The following is a 23,754-nucleotide window of genomic DNA, read 5'->3' on the forward strand; positions in this document are numbered from 1 at the left end:
AAACATGACAAACTAGGTGATATCCTGTATTTAAAAAAGGTTGTTGTTGTGGAGGGGGGGGGGGGGGGGAGGGTAAAGATTACAATTGTCTGTTCAGTGCCATAAAGAAGTCGAATATGGATCAGACATGAGAATGACACATCTTCAGGCAACGACCGACAGGATGTCAAGTATGTGGGATAAAAAAAAATTGTTAAAAATCGGTTTGGGTCATATTTGCCTTCTGTTTCAATATAGTCCTAGTTAAAGTCTGGAACTTATATCGAACCGAGAAGTTGTGTCAAGTCTTTAAAAAAGTCTTTAATAAAAATAATACCCAATACAGTTGGATTACAATAACTTTAATAAAAAGAACATTTTACCAAAAATGTCTCCAGTGATGTAAAGGATTCACATCCAGTTATAGCAAATGTTTGATAACAATTGAAAACTGCAGTTTGTATTTACACAGCATGTCTTCATCATGTATTGAAAGTGGCTGAATGATACATTTGTAATCAAAACAGACTAAATATTTCTAAATAGTTAATTGATTATTCCCAGCACTTTCTATCAAACCAACCACAAGATAAACATGTGTATTCCCCAGCACTTAAGGTAGCAAAAACACAAATCCATTATTCTACAACTGCTTTTTGTGCCAATAGTCTAAATGTAATGTGTACAGACCCCTGGTCTATAAGCTCAACCCTTGAGTGCTTTGGTGTTGTTATTGTCCTAATACAGCTACCATATTTTAGCCCATGCTGTGCTGCCTTTCAGTTGCTTCCAAAATGTGCATCTGTCTGGCTCTCGGTGTGTCGGCTCGATACACTATCGACAGACCAATCATTCTACAATCATGCTCAGCACACCATCTTTATTACTGATTATTGACCAGGTCATCACTGCCTGCACAGCAACCTCGCACCGACATCAGGTGCCAGGAGAAAGAGAGACAATCTGGTGAGGGGAGAGAAGCTGGGAATCTGTCAGCTCTCTGATGAGCTGATCTACTGCAGGATTTTTGGATTGCCAGTGACCTACAAGTGGCAATTAAATGTCAAGACATTTAGGTTCCAATTCTGGTCTGTTTCTGAGTCACATATGTCATGAGGTAAATTCAGATCTGTCAAAGAAACTGGGTAGTTTCTCTCAAATGTAAGCTGTTGCCTACAAGGGGTCTCTGCCCTTAGCTGCCCTTCACTTATTCGTCAGACTGTGGCAGAATGAGAAAGTAGAAAACGAATCAAGAAGTTGCAAACTTCTTTCAGTAAAGTTACTGTCCTATTCACAATCGTAAAAAAAACACTATTACCCAGACACACAATTAGTCCAAGCATTTTAAAAGAAAAAAGTAAATACAATATACATTTCCTACTATACGCTGCCATTTAAATTAGCATATTTGAGAAGCTGATTGAACCTTAAATAAAAATAATAATTGTTGGAAAACAGTAAGTCAAGTTATGCCTATGAAGTACATGTGTTGACATCTCCCTGTTTATGCATTCATCTTAGAATGAAAGTTGGAAAACATCCAGCAACCTCTATGGACACACTCCGTTTCTTTTTGCTGTGGCATCAATGTGCAAGCACCCGGCATGCAGAGGTGAGGGAATCTTCCACTGTGCAGACGGAGAGCCTGCATAGCAAAACATGATTAACTGAGGCTACTATAACCAGAGCATGTAAATATGATCAAAACCTGCCTTATTTGACTTTTCTCCATCGGTTTTTCTTGCCAGTATTATAATTAATTAAAATAATTTACTTTAAACAAATGAACAAATAATACTGCTTACACCTGTCAAAGTTTGATATTTAGTGTAAAAAAAATTTTAACTGTCCAAAAATAAAGATTTGGGCATATTTTCATGAAAAGGTGACACTGGAGCGACTGAGATGCAAGTTGCATGTCAGTATCCTAGATATGCAAGGCTGTGATAACATAATTAGTTTTGGGTTTTGATGTCGAGTCTAATAACTGAACAAAATTAAGTAAACTAACTTGAAAGTAACAACAAAGCAAGTAACATTTCTTTTTAATGAAATTAATTGAAAAACATAGTTGAAGTATCTCCGTAGCTGTCAACAACTGAAATGACTTTTTTTCATACCCTTCTTGAGTGTTTACACAAACAAGGTAATCATATTACTTTTATTAGAGATTTTTATGGCTGAAAATATGCTCTTGCTTTTAGACTGTTTGTTTGCACTAGGGGTATCTCTCCCAGAAAACAGTTCAAAGTATTTCTGTATTTACTGCAGTGTAGCATGTGCAGCTATTAATTCAAATAAGCAGATTCAAACACACACACACACACACACACACACACACACACACACACCGAGGCATATTTCAGTTATCGATATTGTGTTTTTTCCATTCTCATCACATATCACGTGTGTGCTGTTGGTGGTATAAGATGAATGCCAATGAGGATTCGCGAGACATCCTGACATCTGCTGCATCTCCAAGGTCAGCATCTGATTCAGCTCTTGATTTCTCACACAGTGAATCCATCAGCCATGTTTTTTTTCTTCTTCATGTTCAGTGAAGATCCATTACATCCTTCGGCTTCTTGTTTCTGTCAGTCAAACAAGGTGTAATTGAACCAATAATTATACTTGGTTGTTGGTCGTCTCAGTTGTCAGAGGAGCGTCTGATCAAGGAGCGTTTTGAAAATCTTTAAGGATTTCAGCCTGATCTCTTAGAGGCTTCAAAACTCAAAAGTAAAAAAAAAAGAAGAAAGCTTAGGAAATCTGTTGTCAGAAAAAGTCACTGTGAATAGCAATACTCACAAAAAATGTGTTTGCTATCCAATATATCCAAGATATGAACTAAGTGCTTTAACTGTACTCATGTGCTTTACCCAAATCCAGTGCATATGGTCAAAGTGGGAAAAGAGAAAACTATCATAATTATTATTGCAAGAACTGCTTTGTTTCTAGCCCAACCTGACCCAAACGTGCTTGCACAGAATCACAAGCTCAAAGAGCTGAGCATAAATTCCTCAGTTTTGTTTTGCCAAAAATATTATGGAGGTGTTGATGTATTTATGCTATGACAATTTGACACAACTGTAATCCACTGGAACTAATAAGATTTACAGCAACTGACTTTAAAGTTTCTGTTGGAGTAAACTACAAAGCTTCACAGGTACCATTTTAAGTTCACAGGCAATGTCTTTTAAATGTTTTGGGGGTTTTTTAAACTATTTTCTGTGTAGGGGAATACTGTTCTTGAAACAGTGATTTATTTCAGATTAGAATCAGTGAGGAATGCAGAAAACTAGATGTTCTGCACATTTTCAAAGTTTATTTTGGCAGGAAACAGTAAGCTCTGTAGAGAGATGAAAGCAATCTCTCGCAGGGAATCTATAAAATAAACTATGAACCGTACAATACATTGCAAAAGTATTCACATATACTGAAAATGTTCGCGTTTTGTTACATTACAAAAACAAACTTATGAGTCTTGCTAAGTTTTCTGGTGATGGATCAAGACAAAGCACATCGCGGTGAATTGGTAGGATAGTAAAATACTGTCTTCAAAACCTTGTTTACAAGGGAAAAATCTCAAAATGTGGCATTTAAATGCATGTATCCCCTCCTGAGGCAGTAGTTCTTAAATCTAACATCTGGTTATTTCTTTAAACAATGACCAGATGTTAGACTCCTAAGTGAGATGTGTGGACATTACACTGATCCATCCTCTAGCTTAACCACGGCGCTCTGCGTCTCTGATCCATGTTGTCTTTGCCCAGCCTGTTGGTTTAGGTGGATATTTTGGTAGCTCTGCAGTTGCTCCATGCTCCTTCCATTTCCAGATGATGGATCAAGCAGTACTCCATTAGGTGAATGTATTGATATATTGTTTTATAATCTAACCCTGCTTTCAACCCCTCTACAGCTTTATCCAGGAGTTTTCTGCTAATGCTCACTAGCAAACCTCTAAGGCACAGGCGTCAAACTCGAGGCTTCCTGGCCAAATACACCCTGCCGTAACTTTTTATGTGGCTCTCTAGGCTGCAAGGGGCCTCTCAAAAAGAACCTTCAAAACAACAGGGTGCAGAATATTGTTTTATCAATCAGATTTGTTGCTGTTTGTGTATTACTGAGGCAGCGATTTGTTAACATAACAGTTTGTTAATGAGTAATTTTATCAAAACTACCTACCTTCATGTGTTTTTACAAATGTACTTTTTATTTTTGTCAAAAATAAAATGTGCAAAACTAGTTTTGCGTCATGTAGCCCAGTAAAATAAGAGTTTTGTGGTGGCATTTTCCAGTGCAAAATACTTTTGCACAGCACAATTTATAATACTTCTCTCATTGTGGGATTAACTTTAATTATGATGTATCCAGGAAGAAATCCAAAACATTGTTTACAGACAATAGGGGGGACATTACATATTTACAGCACTACCTGTGGTTTTATTCTTGGCAAGCAGGGAGACTTTTAGCTCCATTTATTATCTTTATTCGGATTTATAACAATCCTTAGAGGCACCGTTGCTTTAATGACAAAAGTACAGAGGGCTTGTGAAATTCTGATTAGCTTGGTTCAGCTTGAAAGGAATTTAATTACTTATGAAAACTCTTTTACAGCTTTTGTGATCCAAAACCTTCAAATTGCTTCACCTGCTCTGTGGGAAAAACTGCAAGCTCAGGGTAGGTTTGGGGCAATCTCAGCCACCCGTGAGGAGTTTGTGGTCGCACATTTGTCTCATGAAAAAAAAGAAAGAAAGAAAAGGAGAAAAAAAACAAAACAGTTTGATGCTACCAAATAATGGCAGAAATATGCACGCTGGCAAGTCCGGCTAATTAGTGTGGAACACCAGGATTATGAGTGATATAAAATGCATTAGGTGCCAGCAGAGTAATTTGTGATGTAAGACAGTTTGCAGCTTTAAAGCCTGCCTGTTGGGACCTGGTGGGGGAATAAATGGAATTCATGTTTGCATGCATTACTGTAGTAAAGTTTTAACAGCCGAGTGCTGAGCTGATTACACATTAGCTCCAGCAAAAGAGCGGACATTAGCATTGTTCTGCAGCTGTCAGAAACTCTTATCCAAAAGCCTGCAACCAGACGGATACTTGTTCATCGGGTCCTCAGAGAACCGTTGCTAACGACATTACTGTCTCCAAAGGTCGTTGAAATTGCCACATGAGGCTTTAAGTTCTTGGCTGTGAAAGATGGTTGTGATCAAGAAGGTGTCACCTGGTCACTTAGGGATGGGGAAGATCTGAATGTGAAAGCCAGGATTTCAGAAGAAGAAGAAGGAGGGGAAAAAAAGCCTTCTTGTCTTCTGATTCCGGCGCCTTGCTCTGCTGTGTGGGGACATTTGTTGCTGCATACATTATCTTTGTAAATTATTCATTGACAAATGGATTCTCAGTCTGGGCTATTTGTATAAAGTCACAGATTAAGTCCACAATGGCTTTGACCTTGTGCCAAACTCGAGCCCCTTTAGACACATTCCTCTCTCTTTTTTTTTCTCTTTTTTTTGTTTACTACCACTGAACCTGAGAATTTACTGCAGGGCCAAAGAGTAATTGTGCATATAATGTCAAGGACTGTTGTCAGTACCCATACATCATATCCACATATGGTATAGATGCGGTGTTAAAAATACATGCTCCTATGAAATATACATGACCAGAGTAGGCATGCAAAGCCTGTCGCTGCAGCCGGACGGATTAGTTACCTCAAGATGTAATTCACACGCGTCCCACTGAACCACGGTGATCATATCTGACCACCTTCACGTGTTTCATCTTCTCTCAAGCAAAATTATCGCAGCGAAGTTGCACAAGGCCAAATCGGACTATATGAATCTGAAATGTGTGTTCAGCCTCGCTGTAGAACAGAATTTATTGCCATTTGCACAGACACATCGGAGTGAAGGAAAATTTTAATTGCTGCGCGTTTCACTAACTCAAATATAGTAAAAGTTCCTTCAGAAGACACTGAGAGGCAGCATCATGCTGTGGAGATGCTTTTTTCTTCACCAGAAAAAACAGAAATTGGGGTACATATCTACCTTCAAACAACAAAACAGAGTTTGTGTTGGTTGTAGAGAACATCCCAATAAAAGCCACTGATGTTTGGTTTAGTAATGTTTCAAAAACAACCGTGAGAAAACAAGGCAACGTGCTGTGAATGACACTCTTACAACCGACATCGTCAGAGGACAACAAGGGCAACAACACAATAAAACTTCCATGATTCACAGGATTGTTTACTCTGCAGAGCTCAATATTTACCTCTGAATAACAAGAACATAAAAGCATTAAATAAATTACTTTGTTTCCGTGTTTGCATATCTTTTTTGTCTTTCACGTGAACGCTCAACACAAAGAGTTAATTTGTCGGGGAGCGGGGAATGTGTGCGAGAGAAAGGCTTCCCTATTATCAGGGGATGAGAGTGCTAATAAAACACTGGAGCTGCCGAGGTCCAGAGGTCAGATGCACATGTAATGAATGGAGAAATTTAACTCATCCAATTATAGGAAACCAAGGCAAAAATCCATACTGTTACTCTGGGCAGGGGGCCCAAATGCAAAACTAATAATGTCAGGCAAAGCTCAGCTCTGTGCCGTGCATAAACTCCGTGATGCATAAACATGTGTGCAGGTGGGTGGGCTTGTGTGTAAAACAAAAGCTTTAGAATCAGGTGACAGTGAGCAGAAAGAGTAAGAATCTGTGTAGTGCTGCCATGGCTGCGCATGGCGTTTGATTAACAACGTGAGGTTTTTATTAGGGTTTTTTGATTGAGTCAGTGGATTGTAGAAGATAAACTAAGTGCTTAATAACACAGAAGATCACATCACAGAAGCCGGCAAGGTAGCGGTTTAGGTTCTCGCAAACTCTCGCATTGCATGAATGTATTTAAATGAGCGTCCTCTGTGGGGAACTGGACACAACTGATTTGTCTAGTCTACTTTAGCAACTGTCAAAAACGCTTAAGGCTGGGAGTGAGATGCATTTGTGCTGTCTTGATGTAATTTATTTTAATGGACCAGCGGAGGAGTGGAAGTGAACCGGCCGCTCCTCTGTCTCCGAGTGGTCGTGTGAGGGAGTGGTGGTCCTGTGTTGGTCAGAATATGAAAGAGTAGGTCTACATTGTGTTCGTTTCACCACTGACTTAGCAATGGGACTTAGAATGAAAAATGTCTGAGACACGTTATGGGTGTTACAGTGGAACATGTAACGATATGGAGCTTTTGGAAACGGGGATCCCTGTGTGAAAACGTACGTGTTCACAGCTTGAATCCCAAAGATTAAACAACCCCACACAAAGTCATTAATTAAGACTCCTGAAAAGAGAACGAAAAGATAAACAGGCTACAAAGATGCAATTGTAGCCTTAGTTTAAAGCATGAATTATCTTTTTTCGGGAAAGTACAATTGTTCAAAACTTTTTCTTATGTTAAGCAAGTTTGTCGACAAATTATTATGAAAATTATTTGGAAGTAAATGTGTTAAATTCAGAAAGTCTATATTGACTCTTTTCACTTACTTCTGAACATTGCTCATTAATTCTGCATGAGAGAAATATTTTTCTTCGTCTTGCTTTATAAATGTTTCTATTCGCTTCTCACCCAATGTCTCAGTTATGTGCAGACACCTTACCGACTACACGTTAGACATAAAAACTTTTTTTAAAGGACTTGATTAGGAATAAATAGAACTCCTCTCAAAACAGCATCAATACTTCTGTCCATTTCTAAACTTGTCAAACTGCCCTCAAGCTTTCAATGCGACTCGTAAGTTATGTGGCTGTGACACACTTAGTTATTTTCTGAAATCAAAAATAAGTTTCACACAAGAGTGGGGGAGCTGTAATCATTCTCATACAGAAACACAAGAATATGAATCCCAGTATTTGGACGCTGCCATTAAATACGGTCATATGTCATCTCTTCTTTTTATTTCCACTTATCTCACATGAGCCACACTGTACCAATCTGCCCCTACAATATCTTGGAGTACTTTTTATGTTTGGGCAAAGAAACTCCCGGATGACGGACTAAAATATGCACAAAATAAACATGGAAGCCTGACACAAGGCTCCGTTCACATGCGTCCCATCTCATGATTTCCTCTACATTGGAATAAGGTTATCCAGGATTGCTGCAATCCAGCCAAGACCGGATAGTGATTGTGATCTGTTATGAATGGGATATTAAAAATGTTAAGATTATTTAATTTTCCATTGCTTCCAAAAAGGTCAAACTGAAATGTATACCACTAAGGTTGTTGCAATTACATGTTATGAACTATCACATTAAAAAAAACAAACAAAAAAAAAACAATTTCAGTTCATGCTAAATATTTAATTATAATCAATGAAGTTGGCTTGATGTGAGTTTTGTACCTTTAAACTCCAAACACTGGAGTGTGCACAGGTCTTTGACTTAATGACCGCCCATGTAAACAAAGACTGAAAAGGGCAAGCTCGTTACCGAGGAGACACTTTGATTAAATGAGTGGCGCGCTGATTAAATGATTAGATTTATTTGTAATAAGGAGAAAAAAAAGAGAGAGAAGACTGAGAAGGGGAATTAAAATCTCAGATTCATTTTTGCTCCCATTTTTATTTAGATTTTTTTTAATTGGGAACCATACCCCCTTGGAGGCAAAGTCATTAGGCCTTATACATAACCATTGCTGCCACATTAAAATCACATTACACAACAACGATAATCATTGCATTCAATTACACATGGTAATAAATACTTGACGCCATCTCCAGTAAATCCATTAGCCTGGGAGACCCACACAACACATGCAGCCATTAGAGGATCTCTCAGTGTTTGGACCCCTGGTTTCCTAGATAGCTCTCAATTGGTCTTATGGATACATCAACTGTTTACATTGTCTGATCGGAACGCATTATGAGGTGATTACACTAACATTTGGCATAAGTGGAGCATACAGCATAATTGCACTTGTTTTTAATACGGCACAATATACAAAAGATTTCCTAGCACAACAATAAAAAACCTGCTTTAATGAAGGCCAAAAGCTAGAATTTAACCGCTTCAGTCCACTAAATCCTCAGCAATACATCAAATAAGTCTCATTTACTCCAGTTCCACAGTTTTATGCTACATTACTCTTTAAAAAAAATGTTTTTTTGCAACTTGCAAGCTGCATCTCTTTTCTGCTCAGTAAGATGTCAAGACTCTTCAGTGTCTCTCCTATGCCGTGCATCTATCACTCAAATGACCCAAGATATAGGCAAACTTGCAACAAGCAGGATTTTTGTCTCACTTCATTAACAGGTGACTGAATGTGTGGTAAGGGGATCAGGCTAACATACAGCAGGTTGCTGTGCACATCTTAGTGTTATTAAAAACAGAAACTGTCAGAAGTGAAAGGTCTAACAAGTAGGAGTCTATATGAGGAAAAATATCACTTGTATACAAGCATCTTCAGCTTGCATTGCTTTTAATTTCATATCTCCTGCTCTTAACCGCTCAATTTCTCTCTTGCCTTACAGTCCATTCCACACCCCTCCGCTCTACCTTTTCTTTGGCTTCAGCCTGCTGCTCTCCTTCTCTCTCTCCTTCTTGTTTGATGGCAGCCTCACTTGTAATTAACTGTTATGTGGGGGATTGATTGCGGACAGCTTAGCATTGACCAGCTTCATTATGGAGTCCCTTCAAAGTGGGATTCTGGGCCTGCCAATACTCCTGAGTTTATTTCAGTGAGGGGATCAATAGCCTGCGCATTAAAAGCTTTATTTGGGCTTTGTCCGCCCCACAAGTACCTTTGCCCTGGCTGCTCTGTGGAGCTTTCAGGTGTCACAGAAAAAGGTGGTTTTGGCCTTTTCACAAAAACCACCCTCACAGTTGGGCGGGCGGTGTGATCAGCGGCACATGCTGGAAAAGATTGTCGGTGTGGAATCTCACATCGCATGCAAGGCCTTGAAAAAGCATTCACTGTCATGTTACAGACAAAGACTTCAGTGTATTGCGGTTCGTTGTGATGTTTCCCGACTCTTTTGGGGGTGGCAGCATCGTAATGTTTCACAATGTTTTCCAAGGCGCGTTTCTGAACCAACGGTGATGGAGGACGAAAAAGGTTGGCTCATATTCTTGTTGTAGTTTATTCATTTTTCCTTCTATACACCACCCAGGTCTGTTTCTACCAGTTCTGGGACCCGACCAGAACCCTTCAGTGTCATTACCTTGAGACATAATGAGGTTTGGTCAAGTATAAAACAGGCCTTAATGCCAAAAATGATCAAATGTTCATACAAATGGAACAGGTACAGAGTGACATTCACTGTCCAGCGCTGGGCTTCACTTAGCTCACATTAGAGGAGACACCAAGTGAAGCAAAGACTGCAGCACGAGTTTAGCTTTTATTCTTCTCCTCATTCTGTTCCCTCCCTAAACGGTGGTGTAATCAGTTTCATTTCGTTTATGTGTGACTGTCGCCAGTCTTATGTGATATGGTTATGTAAGCAGCAGTGATATGTGTGTGCAAGCAGATAAAAGAGAGAGGAAAACACAGAACCCATAACAATCTGAACTTTTCCTTGGTTTAGGTCAGAAGTCTTTCCTTACAAAACTTTCACATCCATGTTGAAAAAAAAAACTGTTCCCACAAGAAATTGGTCAAAATATCTCTCTCTGGTCAGCTTCTATCCCTGCAACAAGAAGATATTAATTTTGAGATTTCGACTTATTGCAAGATAATGGTTTATCATGGTACAATGTTGAAATTGCCTAAATGGCTTTGAACAATTAATTGTGTGGAAAATGTTTGTACAAGCACTCTGCATGCCTAGGTGCACGACTTCATATAAATTGGCGTGATATAAACAATTTGAAGATGAAGTGAATTAGAGTGTTGGAAACATACCTTTCAGATTTTTATTTTACTTTGTCTCTTGTTGGTCTACCACCCAAAGTCCCAATAAAATGGAAAGTTTATAGTTACAATGCAAAAGTAATGCTTTCTGTCTGGCTCATTTAATTAAATATGTCATATCCGGTGTTAGATGAGTTTGATTTTACACGTTGGCCACGTAAAAGTTTACAGTAACAGAGGCATAAATAGTGATAATGTGTTCTAAAACACATTTTAGCACCTATCCAGACGCTGAAGTGTGTGACAGCTCGTCGCCACGGTGCAAACATCTTGCAATATCTTCACTTTACCAGCGGAGCTCGACACTCCGTTTCAAAGTTTACTCTACAGACAGCAGGCTGCAACACTCCTCCATGAGAGCAATACACATCGTGATATCTGGGGACGCAGCTCTCTCTCTCTCTCTCTCTCTCACACACACACACACACATATATAAATGGGGGGCCCTCTGATGAGATATCATTTTGTCATTTACCATGCTGTGTTACAAGATGTATCTCCCCTGCCAAAGCATCAGCAGACGCCCCAGCACCGTCCTTGTCTTGTGCTTCCCCCAAGGCTACACACATCGGAGAGGAGCAACAAACACATCATGGACATGGGAGGACTAGAAAGCCACTTTATGAATGCTGGAAAGAAACTTTGTTTTTCTTTTTATTTGCTTTTTCACTCTTACTTCTGCTTTATTTCTCCCCTATTCTCAGATACACACCAGTGCAGCCTTCCACTCACCAGTTGCCAGTCGAGACCATTACACAGATGTAGACCGTGGGCGCCACACACAGAAATTATGGTCTTGCCCCGAAGCGTCCTTTTAAAGCTCTGAATTTAATGTAGATGGTAAAATGGAGAGGTATTATTCTTAGCTTCGATTCTAAAAAAAAAAAAAAAAATTGCTTCACTTTTTTATTCTCATTGGGCCTTCTCGCCCAATTCTTGTTAAATAATTTTCTTTTAAAAAGGTGAGATATCGTTCTGCTTGAATCATATTTTACCACATGGACACCCACAGTGGGTCCCTGTGGGATTCTATGTAGCTAATAGCCTATGGTGACGGAAAGATGAGTAAAGAAACTACAAATGTGGCCCACAGTTACCCTGGGTGGCAGTGACGCTTAGGTAATAAACACTTTAGGAAGTCTTTTCCTGGTTTGGAGGACCGAGGTCAACTCATTTGTTGGCTAGAAAACAAAAAGCACATTCCCACTGATGCACACATACACAGGCATGTGGATTTTATACAAAAATGAGAGACTATTGCTATGTACATAATATCAGATTACATGTTTAATAAGGAAAGTGATACTAGCAACTAATGGCTTAAGTTGTATTAATTTGAAACATTTGAACATTAAATACATAAACCCTTTCTCCAACAGGAAAAATATTTTGGGTATCATTTCATAATTTAAGCTTGATCAAGCTGCATTTTTTCCATCTCTGGATGCTGACGTGTTTTTAACTCATGCTCAGCCTGTTTCGAGTTTAGAAAATACTTATTCTCATCCAAAAAACAGAGAACATTTAGGTATTTATTCATCTGTATACTTCTGTCCATTTTCAATTGTTCAATATTGAAAACACAGAGAGGAAGGATTTCATAGACGTAGCAGCAAAGTGCAACAGTGAGCCAGAGGGCAGCCGACAGGTCTTAGATGCTAATGGCTTCTTCATGCATGACACATTTCAAAACTAAACATCTGATGCCCCCTCCAATCAGACCAGCAGGACAACATTAGCCAGGAAAGATCTAACAGTCAGATAGCACATCGGAGATTAATTACAATATGCCCTCATCTCGTACTGCAATGAGACGCCTAACTGGATCAAAATGTGTATTTATGAGGCTGCTTCAGGGTATTCCGTGGGTCCCTCCTAACACAAAGGTGCTGAGATAGAAACACATACATAATAGAACGTTTTTTGTTTTTTGCAAGTACACCCTCTGTGGGTGAGGAGAACCATCTGTTTTATAAAAATCGCAACAAAGTATAGTCGTGTTTTGAGCAGAAAGACCTTCTTGAGTATTGGACAATCTTTTTGGCGTCATCAGTTCCAACGTCAATAGTTGATGGGGCAAAATAATTAGTCATAAATTGCTCATTTTCCAGACTGACAGAATGTCAATATTCATAAGACGTCTGCTCTTTTCTTTAAGTATCTCTAGACGGGATAGGGACTGTCAAAACATCCCCCATGTCAAATGGAAGTGGAAAAAAAAAGATTTCTATTTAATTCTGACATTTCTTTCATGAATAATCTTCCTCATGCATAAATATCAATAGATAAATAATTGGTAAATCATTAATATGAATGAAAATCAACAGGGAGGCTCTGCAATTTCACTGTGCATTCCAATATAATTAAATGATATTAACTACTAATTAATTTTGGTATTTTTTTAAACATTTGTTCTGATTCAGAGTTTTAGCTTGTATACACATTATTTTTTAACAACTACATTATTTAATCAGGGCTTCACATCTAAAAGTGATCTATTTATTATCATACTGTGAAAATGTGTCTCTGTCAGAGACTATGGAAGTTTAATACTTCATTGTGACAGAAATTATATTTGCTTGTGCATTTATATGATTTTGGAAACTTTAAAAGTATGTTGACAACAAACATCTGATTGGATATGGTGTTTCTAAATCATCATAATAATATTAATAATCCCTAAATGGGGTCAGCTCCTGTCCCCTTTTGATGGTGGTCTGCTGTTTACACAAGTTTCCTGAGCTTTGCTTGCAAACCTGTATAATGACTCATTGCCGTAATTATTTAAGGTACCATGTCCATGTTACAGATTCTGTACAAAGATATTGACAGGGAAGGGAGACTGATGCGTTTTCTGTGATTTCCCCACATGACAGCAAAGTTTGCAAGCAAGAGAAGCCAGACAAGAGGTCAGAAGCAGAATACCTTTTTCGGTAATGCATTCAAACCATTCTGGGAAACCCTGCAGAAACCATACACACTGCAGTATTTAGTGCAGGAGTTGTAATATGTGCACAGAGATTAAAAGCTGTTAACTAATTCATTACAAGAAAGCTCTTTGTTTGAATCATTCAGAAAATCAACTGTAGCAGGTTCTACGTTAATTAGCGTGGACGTCTGTTTATATTTCTAATGGGATAAATATTGCACTTTTATCAATTTTCAAAACGATATAAAGGAACCTAAAACTGTTTGCATGCTGAATTAAATGTTAACAGTGGATTAAGATCAGGCTGTAATTGTTAAATATTCATGTGGCAAAAAGTAGGCCTAAAGGAAAAAGGTGCAGGATTAAACTTCTAGCTCACATCACCAGACAGACTACATGACATACATTTCATGTTTCAGTGGATAGTTGATACTTGATGGGGACTTTGTAAAAAAAAAAGTACTTAAACAATTTTGGGACAAAGTCACAATACTGATGTAGATTGCATTTTTTAGACTAGACAATGTTTTAGGAACTTTTTAAAGCATATACAATGTATTAATTTCATCCCTCATGCTGACAAAGTTGAAGTAAAACTCTTGTGACTAGCGATGTTAAAAAAATATTCCTTCTTCTGGATGAGAAGAAGTAGCAAATGTAAAACCTTGCAAGTTGAGAACAAAATTACAGTCAAAGGAGTCAAGTCTGCTCTAAGTGGTAAGTTTGTTCTGGTCGTCTTTTATAGGTTCTGGTCAGTAGATCTACTGACAGCAGGTATTTGTGGGCGTTTCCCAACAGAGGGAAAAAAGACTTGATGGAGCTACAGGTGTGAAGTTGTGACTTGCAATGCAAAAATGGTTTGGTGGAGCTCAGCACAGATGGTCTTCTCTTTTGTGAAGAAACGGGTGCTGCTTTTGATCTTAAAGAGAACAGCCAATCCTGGTAAGTTATGGGTCGGGAAAGTCACACAAAGATTAATCCTGAGCTTCAAGGATCTATCTCCTACTGCTTTAGGACACCAAGTGTGTGTCTTTGTAAGACCACCTATTCATATAATCTAAAAGAAGAAGGAGGTGAGGATCGTATTATAAACACTGGTGAGCAGAATTAAAGGCAGACTTGACCAGACTTTCAATGGCCTCAGTTGTCTGCTGTGTTGTCCACTTTCTGCATTTTGCTATTTTCCACACCATGTAGTCAACACAGGGATGCTATTTGTCCAACAAAAGATAAGCTCTCAGAAGTTCGATGCTCCTACAACGTTTCTACTTTTTTTGTGCACGATCAACTTTGCTACAAATGTCTACACATCAGCATTATGTTTGAAAGTTTGCCAAAGTTGATCTCAATGTGAAGAGTTCTTGTCTGCCATTAGCTGACATCCTCCGCTAATGGTAATCACCCCAACAGTAGGGATTTTGACAGATGGCGGTACATAAAAACATGAAAGAGATAAACAAAATAAGGATTTTTCCTTAGTACGAGCATCAAGCTTGATGGGATTTGAAAGTTGAAGTGTTTTAAAAATGATAGGGGGAAAAAAACATCATAGATTGACTTGTAGTCAGACTTTTTTTGCTTCTGAAAACAAGATGGTGGTGAAGATGATATCTTCACCACCATCTTCATCTGCACATACAGGTCAGTTCAAGGCCATAGACTGATCAAGTTTGATTAAGTCTGATGAGAGTTGTTTTCATATTATACTGTAAAACTGCCAGAGAAAAAATAACACAAGTGAAGAATGAAAAGTCCAGTAGCTCCGTTTCACACCTGTAAATATTTTTCACAAAATGAAAAATGGACAAAAGTGAGGGGGGGATAAATGAGTCATGCCTGTTTTGTTCAAAAGATGACTTTTTTTCCCCATTATTTGTGTGTTAAAGGTATTGTTTGTATTTTTACCTCAAATTAAATTTGTATGAGCAACATTTGGTGAAGGAAACTATTGTCTACAGATTTAATTCTCTCCCTAAATCTGTGTCCAATTTTGACAAACATACCTCTGATCTCTGGATGCCAAATACATTAAACATCAAGCTTTGGTAAACACAGAATAATGTTACCCAGCATGCTCTGGCATGCATCCACATGCCACGCTACAAGGGTTCACTTTTACTTGCATGCGCCCTTCCACCTGCCCATTTATCATGTCTTTCTGCACCAGAGATCGACCGTTTCACTAATGACACCTATTAATTGGAAACATTCGTGCATCTCAAAGATTAACATTCCTTGGTAATTGAAGCAACAGGAGGGGAGGAGGACGGAGGGAAAGGTGTTAGGCTTTAGCGTAGATATCAAAGCCTAAACAATTGGTGCACAGTGTGGATTCTGGTGATTAGCAGGAAACATGGGTTAAACAGAGGGTGGAACTAGAAACCACAGAGATATGATCAAAGACAACAGATGACTTGCAAGAGAATGTAAATGCACCGCTCAGGAGTGGAGGAGACCAGCAGTCCAGACGAGGCTGAGTCACGTTATCTTACTAATATCTTTAAACAAACAAGGGAAATGTTCTACAATGATGTTTAAAACTTTGGAATAAAATGTGTGAATGTAAGTTATACTACACTTTGAATTAATTTTGAATTTTAGGATTTGTCACAAATCTGAATTTAAATTGCCTGTCCCTTTTCGAGCCAACTTTCAAGGCTCCATAACTTTCTCAGAGATTACCCTTAATTATTATGCACACCTTTCTCATTCCACATGCATAGACAGTGTTCCAGAGGCAGAGAAAGGGAATCAAAAGGGCATACTCACACTTAGGCTTGTGGGTGTGGCTCCTGCCTGCCAGACAGAGATGGTAATAAGCAGGGGAAGCTTCCTGCCTCCAAGCGTCCATATCAGCCAGGTGTCCACGAAGGAGATACTGTGAGGAGGGCGAGCGAGGCAGGCTGGGTGGGAAGATTGGAGTGGGGTGAGGTGATGGAGTTAGAGAGGGTGTGTGGGTGGGAGAAGAAGACAGCATGTACCAAAGCAAGATGAGCAGTTTTATCAAGTCTTTTGATAATCATATGCACATAAAAAAAACCTGCACACAAATAGAAATGAATGTAGTTTTTCTTTCTGCATCCATTTAGATGTCTGATAGATGTCTGTTAACATCTATCAGACTTCAATGTGCAGCTCTTTCTGCATAGCTTTCTTCGACCAACTTACGCAGCTTACAGCATTTTTGTGGTGCGTCATGCATGCCATGTTGAATTGTTGCTTCACTTGTGCACGCGTCTACTCGCATTACCTTTATATTGCCACCTTGCTGAGAGTAATGTCTTTGAATCACATAGCAACCCTGATATTTGTGCAATTCTTCTGCTATTCATGTTTAGTGTTTTCCTTTTGCTTAACCATCTTGAAAAACCACTTCACTGGTTCAAAAGCAGTGTTACGTGTTAGATGGTGGCAGGTTTTTTAGATACATCAAAAGGAAAGCAAGCTTCTCCCGACTGCCTCACTGCTCCTTCCATCATTTTCCTGGACTGTCACACACCTGGACATCTGCCCTCCTCCCCTCACACACCCACCAAAGGATATATTGGGAAAAATCTCCAAGTAAACTCTGGCACCATGTTGCACCCAGCCAAGCTCAGCTACAGCAGGAAATATGGCACATGTGCTTTAGAGATCATTATTTTTTAGAGAACTTTATTTTCTCATACCTCACTCCGTTTGTCTGTGGGCCAGGACTTGTAGAACAGCTTCACTTCCTTCAGTTCTTCTCAGAAAACTCTGTGGGACAAGTAAATTATAAGTCATTATATCCTCTGTCAACAAAAATAAATAAATCAACCATACATCATAACGTCTGGACGATAAGGTGCTACTTCACACATTTTGAATACTGCAATGCGGGTAATATTTGGGGGTTTTTTTTAAACAGGTTTCGAAAGGCTGGAAGAAAAGGATGGCACACACTCCAGAGCAAAACAACAGTGACATTGAGAGCAGCAACAAAAGAGATTCGGGAAGTGTGTGTGAGGCTGTTCAGTTCCGATACTGAAAAAGACGACTTTGGTTTTGGTAGTGCAGAGGAGGAAGATGAAGATAGCAATATTTTCTTTTCTTTTTAAGCAGCTGCCTTACATGTGCTGGTCAGAAAAAGCATTTATGGTACATATATGTGTATATTGCTGAAACATATTTAATCAAAAGTTAACATTTGTTAATATAAGTTAAATAATTGGGTTAGTGGGTATGACTTCTATTCAGGTGAACTAAGTAGTCCAGAAATCATGGTGCAGCTGGTTATTGTTGTAGCGTTGTTCTCTTTGCTCGAGTCTCGGACAGATAAACTAAAAAACATGACACACTTGTGGTTTTCTTAATGAAAATGCAGCCCGGGGATGTCATATTAAAAAGGTATTTTGCAGAATGTTTGTCAGACATGTCATTCAATTTTGACGTTCCAGTTTCTCAGTGATCTAGTTTGACATAAACCCTGTAAAAATTTACACAAAGACCACTTCCACTAGTGCTTCCATGCTCTAGTGGGCAGCGTTGTTTACAAATCTTTTCTTTCTCAGCTTGCCAGCCGCTCACCCCAACCCAATTACCGAGTAAAACCCTGGCTTAGTTTCCCCCACAAGTTCTGCCCCACATCCTGCATCCGTCTCGGGCCCTGGAGAGTTTCCTCTCCGCTCTCCACCAGTGTCATTTACACCTCCATCTTCCGCCCTGGCTTAGTCTGCCTTCCCCCTGCTGCACGCTGCCAACTACAGCTACCCCCTGCTGATCAAGAGCACGCCATCCACAAGTAAAACTGGGCTACTAGGAAATAGAGACGAAGTATATGACACAGCGAGACATCTCATTACAGCAGCAGAAGACTTTTTGTTGAGGTTTGCCTTCACTCACGTCATCAGACAAGAAGAGGAGACTTGTTTTTGATTCAGTTTTTTTTTCCTTTTGGCAGAACAGGACGGGGAAAAAATGGAGGGAGAAAGCAATTCTTGGATGAATTAGAGGGATGAGCTGCTGAACCAGGAGAGATGTGCAGTAGAGGTAAAGCCTCTACTGTACTCGGGATTCTGCGGGAAATGAAGTTGCATTGGGAACGAAGGGAGGAAGGAGCGACACGAAGCTGGGTTAGCTGTGGGGGCAGGTGGGTGGTGACAAAGCCATTGAAGCTGAGCAGGGGTTGAGTGGGGTTGAAGCCACACTGTAAGCCCTTCTTTTCCCCCTGAGACAGACAGAGTTAGAGGGCCGGTATGGGACTGGGTTACAGGGAAGGACCCGGGGCCATTTCATTACAGAAAGTGTCTGTCCGGAAGATGGGAAAGGGATTATCCTCCAAACAGGATTTATTGGAGGGGATAATTCATTGGCTGAACCCACAGTGGGGAAGTGCCGCATAGGTTGAGGTTACAATATCGCTTCATTCACAGCTTCCAACTGCCTGGTTTTCAGCAATGTATGTGTTGGTGTGTGTGTTGGGCATTTGTTCACAGGGAAGTAAAAGCATTTGTGGAGAAGTGGATGTGTGTGTGTGCGTGTGTGTGTGTGTGTGCGTGTCAGAATCAACCTGTTTGTGTTTGGTCTCTGCTCAGGAAGACGATAGAAAAAAGTTTGGTGGCCAAAGGAAATAGGGAACGATTACAATGCCTTGCAAAGGTTTTGTAAATTTTGTCACAATAGTATCACAACACAAAAACAAATTTAAATCCATTTCATTGAGGTATTTAGTGTAAGAGTTAAAAATGTATTGTACCTCACTGTCTATGTTGCATTATAAATGTGTGAATTTAATTTTTTAATGGTTATTTTTAAAGTTATGGGATTGAAGTTGTATTCTCCATGCTCATTGTATGAACACATAGCTTCCTCTGCTTTCCATTAATCAATCAATCAATAAGTTTATTCACTCAACAAAACACATTTCAACACCAGCGTACAAAAACATTGTCTTCTCATCTACATGAGTGAAAGGGAGCAGGACAAAGAAAAACCTTATAAAAACCTGCTCCTTGCTCAATAATTACAAAATAAATCTTCTTCTTTTCATGGTCACATATATAAAATTAAGAATATATTTCACAAGTAATATATCAATCTCCTGTTAACTCAAAAGTGTATGACAATATTTTTTTTTCTTATAAAGTATTTAGAACTGGTTTAAAGTAGGACTTTTTTCATTGTTCCTTATGTAGTTGTAAGTTGTGAATATGATTAAGATTGATTTTAAAATATTATTGAGGGATTTGTGTTTAGTCTCTTGTGGCAAATATATATACATAAATAAATAAATCTGGCAAATTTACTTACTGTGTTCCTTTTTATCTGCTATGTGATTATGTTGTATTTAAAATTCACTGTTGAAATTGTATTTTACATTAAAAAAAAAACATTTTTTTTCTTGTATTTCTGAACTTCAATAAAGAACTGCTTACATCTTCAACTTATACGTTTCGGTAGATTATGTTAAGACTATGGCATTTCCTATTGTGTCACAAAAATAAGCATAATTCTAATGGCTATAATTGCTGCTGATCATTGGGAGGGATCCAGTAGTGCACAGTGAAAACCAGAAGGAAACTGATGCATTTTATTGTTTCTGTATCACTGCTTCAGAGGTTTATTACAGCTAAAAACTGGTTGAATGCTTTGCAACACAATACTCTTTGTCCTAATTGTTACCTAAGAGGATCTAAACCAAGCTAACAGGTAATAGATACAGAATAATACAAGGAAAATACCTGCCACAATCACTGAAGTCCCACATCCCAAATTAAAAGAAGCAAATTGCCTCTTCTTACATTTACATTTACTGTGTAAATTGTGTATATTGTATTCCCTTATTTGCTGCTTGTTAGAAAACAGCTGAGGTGTAAAAAATAAACAAGAAAGGAAAAGAGGAATTGGGAGTGATTTGCTGTCTTTGGGCCTGCAGGGCAGTTGACAAAACACTGATGGAGACATGGAGAAACACAGCAGTGATTTGCATTTAACAAAGTGATGTCTCCTAGTTTGTCATGATATATTAAATCTAACGGAGGATTGCCATGATATTGTCTCTCTTCATCCAATAACATGACTGCCTACACAAAACGTCGGGGACTTACTGCGAAGGAGGACGACGGGTCAGAAGATTTCAGCTGGTTGGAAACACAGCCGAGAACACTTCCACTTATGTTCTTCGTCATTGTCTTCCTCTTATCCAGGTCCAGGAGGGAAACGCAGATATGCTTCTTCCCAGGCTCACTCTGTAGATCATTCTAGGGGATCCAAAGGCATCCCCAGGTCAGAAGGGAAAGGTAAATACTCCCATTGGGACTTGGCTAGAAAATCTCCAAAGGGGCATTTTGATCAGCTTTCTGAATCGCCTCAGCCAATTCCATTAATGTGGAGCAGGAGTGGCTCTCCAGGGAAGCTTGTTTCAGCTGCTTGCACTTGGGATGTGGTTCTTCTGTCATGAGTCGTATCTGTTGACCGCAGCCAATGGTCAGAACATAGACCAATAGATGTACTTATTGGTTCTGCTCTTTCTTCAGTGCAGCCAAGCAAAGCAATGCCCACATTGCTAAAGACGAGACCAAAAGCCATCTGTGCATCTCTAACATCTTATTGTCACTCTTGAACCAGGCACCTAGAAGTTTCACCTTCTTTGCTTTATGCAGAGACCGACCCCCCATCCCAGGTGAGATAATCCATCTTTTCCAATAGCTTTTTCAGCTTCGCAACCTTCCCTTTAGATTAGCTGACTCTTGTCTCAGAAGCATCGTGGGAAGTTGGAAAAAGATCATGATTTGTCAAAAATAAATTTCGTTCATTCTACTTGTTGCACAGACAAACTGGATCTTCCAAAAGAGGCTCCATTTACATTGATGTATGCTACACATAACTAGGACATTTGCATTTTATTCTTGCCCTTTCATATTTTTCTGAGGATTGCCAAAATGAGTCTGAAATCATTTCCTTAAAAGGCCGTTGATTGGGGTGCCGAGGTCTGTAATTTGCAATTAACGAACGGGCTCTGGAATTTGATTTGGGTCAAGGTCTTCATTTGCATACTCTTTTTCTGACTAGTACAAAGACTCCAGGGGTGCTCTGTCTCGATGACACCATCTCGTTGTCTGATTTATGTTCACCAGACATGGTGAAGGGGTTGGGGGGGAAAAAAAAAAAAAAAAAAAACGCCAAGCAGTGCTACCCTGCTTCGCATTACTGTGCTTCTTGTGACTCGTCACGCTCTTGCAGCTAATGAATTCTGAGCACGAGCTCTGATTTCTATTGGTTCATCTCAATTGCCTGTTAATAGCAGGGTCATTAGGCCAGGGAAATAGCAAAGTCCACGTCCAGTCTCTTGGGGTGGTTACTGCAAGCTGACACTTTGATCAGTGAACTGTTCAGATGTTGGACGTTTCTTTTTTTTTGTATTTCACCTGCTGACAGTACGGACAGTGAAACCCACTGATCGCAAACAAGCAAGGTGCTTCAAAGCCTGGCTTTAGTGCTTTGATTCAATAAGTTCATCAGGTAAAGGGAGTACACACTTTCCAGTATTGTTGGGACTTTCTGAAGTTCATCTGAACCTTCCTGATCAAAACACATGCAAAGGCATCTTAAGGAGTTAAAACAACATGAAAATATTAATGCATTTTGGTATATGTGTAAATAAAAATTATTTTGAGCATTGTTGCTTACAACTAATACAAACCCAAACCTGATGGAAGACGAACATCTATCACAACAGTCACTTGTAGTTTAATAATTGCCAGTCTGTTCGACACAGACTGCAGGAAAGAATTCTTGATTCTTTGGACAAACTTGAGGTGGAGAGATCATCTTTTCTTGAGAGAGAAAAATGTGTCGATCTTGCAAATGTTACACAAAATTAAACTCGACTTTATTTAAATAGTTTACCACTGATAATAAGTAAGCTAGTGAACTAATGAGGTGTGGCTGGAGCTGGACGTAGATGATGTTTAACAGGTAACAGGTGTTTCTCATCAGCATGAAGGTACACACCAATGACTCCACCTTGCACTGTCTGTAAACTTAACACACATGTTCCTTGTACTGTTTTGTAATGTTGCGAAGTTTCCTGAAGTGTCATGAATGGCACCTACATACTTCCAAAATGTATCATTACTATAGTTATTACTCCACAAGATAGTTAAGTTTTAGCTTCACAAAATAAAGCCACCTTTGATTTCTGGAAGTTTTTATTTGACGTCATTGTCATGATACTTTGCAGTACTGTGATGGAGTCATTTGCTAGATGTTACATGGAGAACTGACGTATAATTTAATTGAAGAACTCATAAGAATGAATGTATTATTGACTAACTTGATGCCCAACTAATTCAACTTCACTTATATAGCGAAGGAAAACCCAGTCTTTGGGATTCTCTGAACATGAGGAAAAATTTTGTTTTATTAGTTTTACAAGAAAGAAATATCTGATACATTTCTGTTTTAACTGGAGTAGAAATAAACTTTCAGTGCTATTTACTAGTAGACATTGTAATGGTGTGAACAGTGTTTTTCCAGAACAGCAAGAGCAGAAGAAAACGTGTCACCTGTGTTTAAGGAACGGGCTCTTTGCACCTACGGCGTTGACGTCACATCTCCAGGAGCTAATGCGGCTCACTTGTTTCCGCTTTGAGTTACCATGACTGGTAGAAAAGACTAAGTCGTATTTCAGATGCAAAAAATGCAATACTATGAACGTTGTGGTCTTCCTAATATAATGGGCTTTTAAGTTTTGCTTGTAAATATTTGCCACTACCAGTTAAAGCTAACGCTGCACAACACAAAGTTTGCAGCCTTCACTTCACTCCGGATCAGCCTAAAACTACCGGGGATACGGATGGTAAATAAAGGAGCCTCCCTGAGTTATTTCCATGGAATCACTTCTATATTCAGCCTGAAAGAGTTTATGGGAACGAGTGAGCAGACCAGAGCCAGACAGCCGAGCAACTGATCCGCCTGAACACACTGCTG

General features: G+C 39.1%; 1 long non-coding RNA gene across 1 annotated transcript; it reads right to left on the reverse strand.

Moving 5' to 3' along the window:
• Positions 1 to 2,523: 2,523 nt before the first annotated feature.
• On the reverse strand, positions 2,524 to 23,343 carry LOC106958158 (uncharacterized). Its single transcript, XR_001427102.1, has 4 exons — positions 23,331 to 23,343; positions 17,472 to 17,541; positions 16,573 to 16,706; positions 2,524 to 2,570 (listed from the first exon to the last, which is right to left on the reverse strand). It is a non-coding gene; the product is annotated as an uncharacterized LOC106958158 (long non-coding RNA).
• Between the last annotated feature and the right edge of the window lie 411 nt (positions 23,344 to 23,754).

Source organism: Poecilia latipinna, unplaced genomic scaffold (genome assembly GCF_001443285.1).
Source record: "Poecilia latipinna isolate Pla-1442-1.1 unplaced genomic scaffold, P_latipinna-1.0 Scaffold47, whole genome shotgun sequence".
NCBI lineage: Eukaryota > Metazoa > Chordata > Actinopteri > Cyprinodontiformes > Poeciliidae > Poecilia > Poecilia latipinna.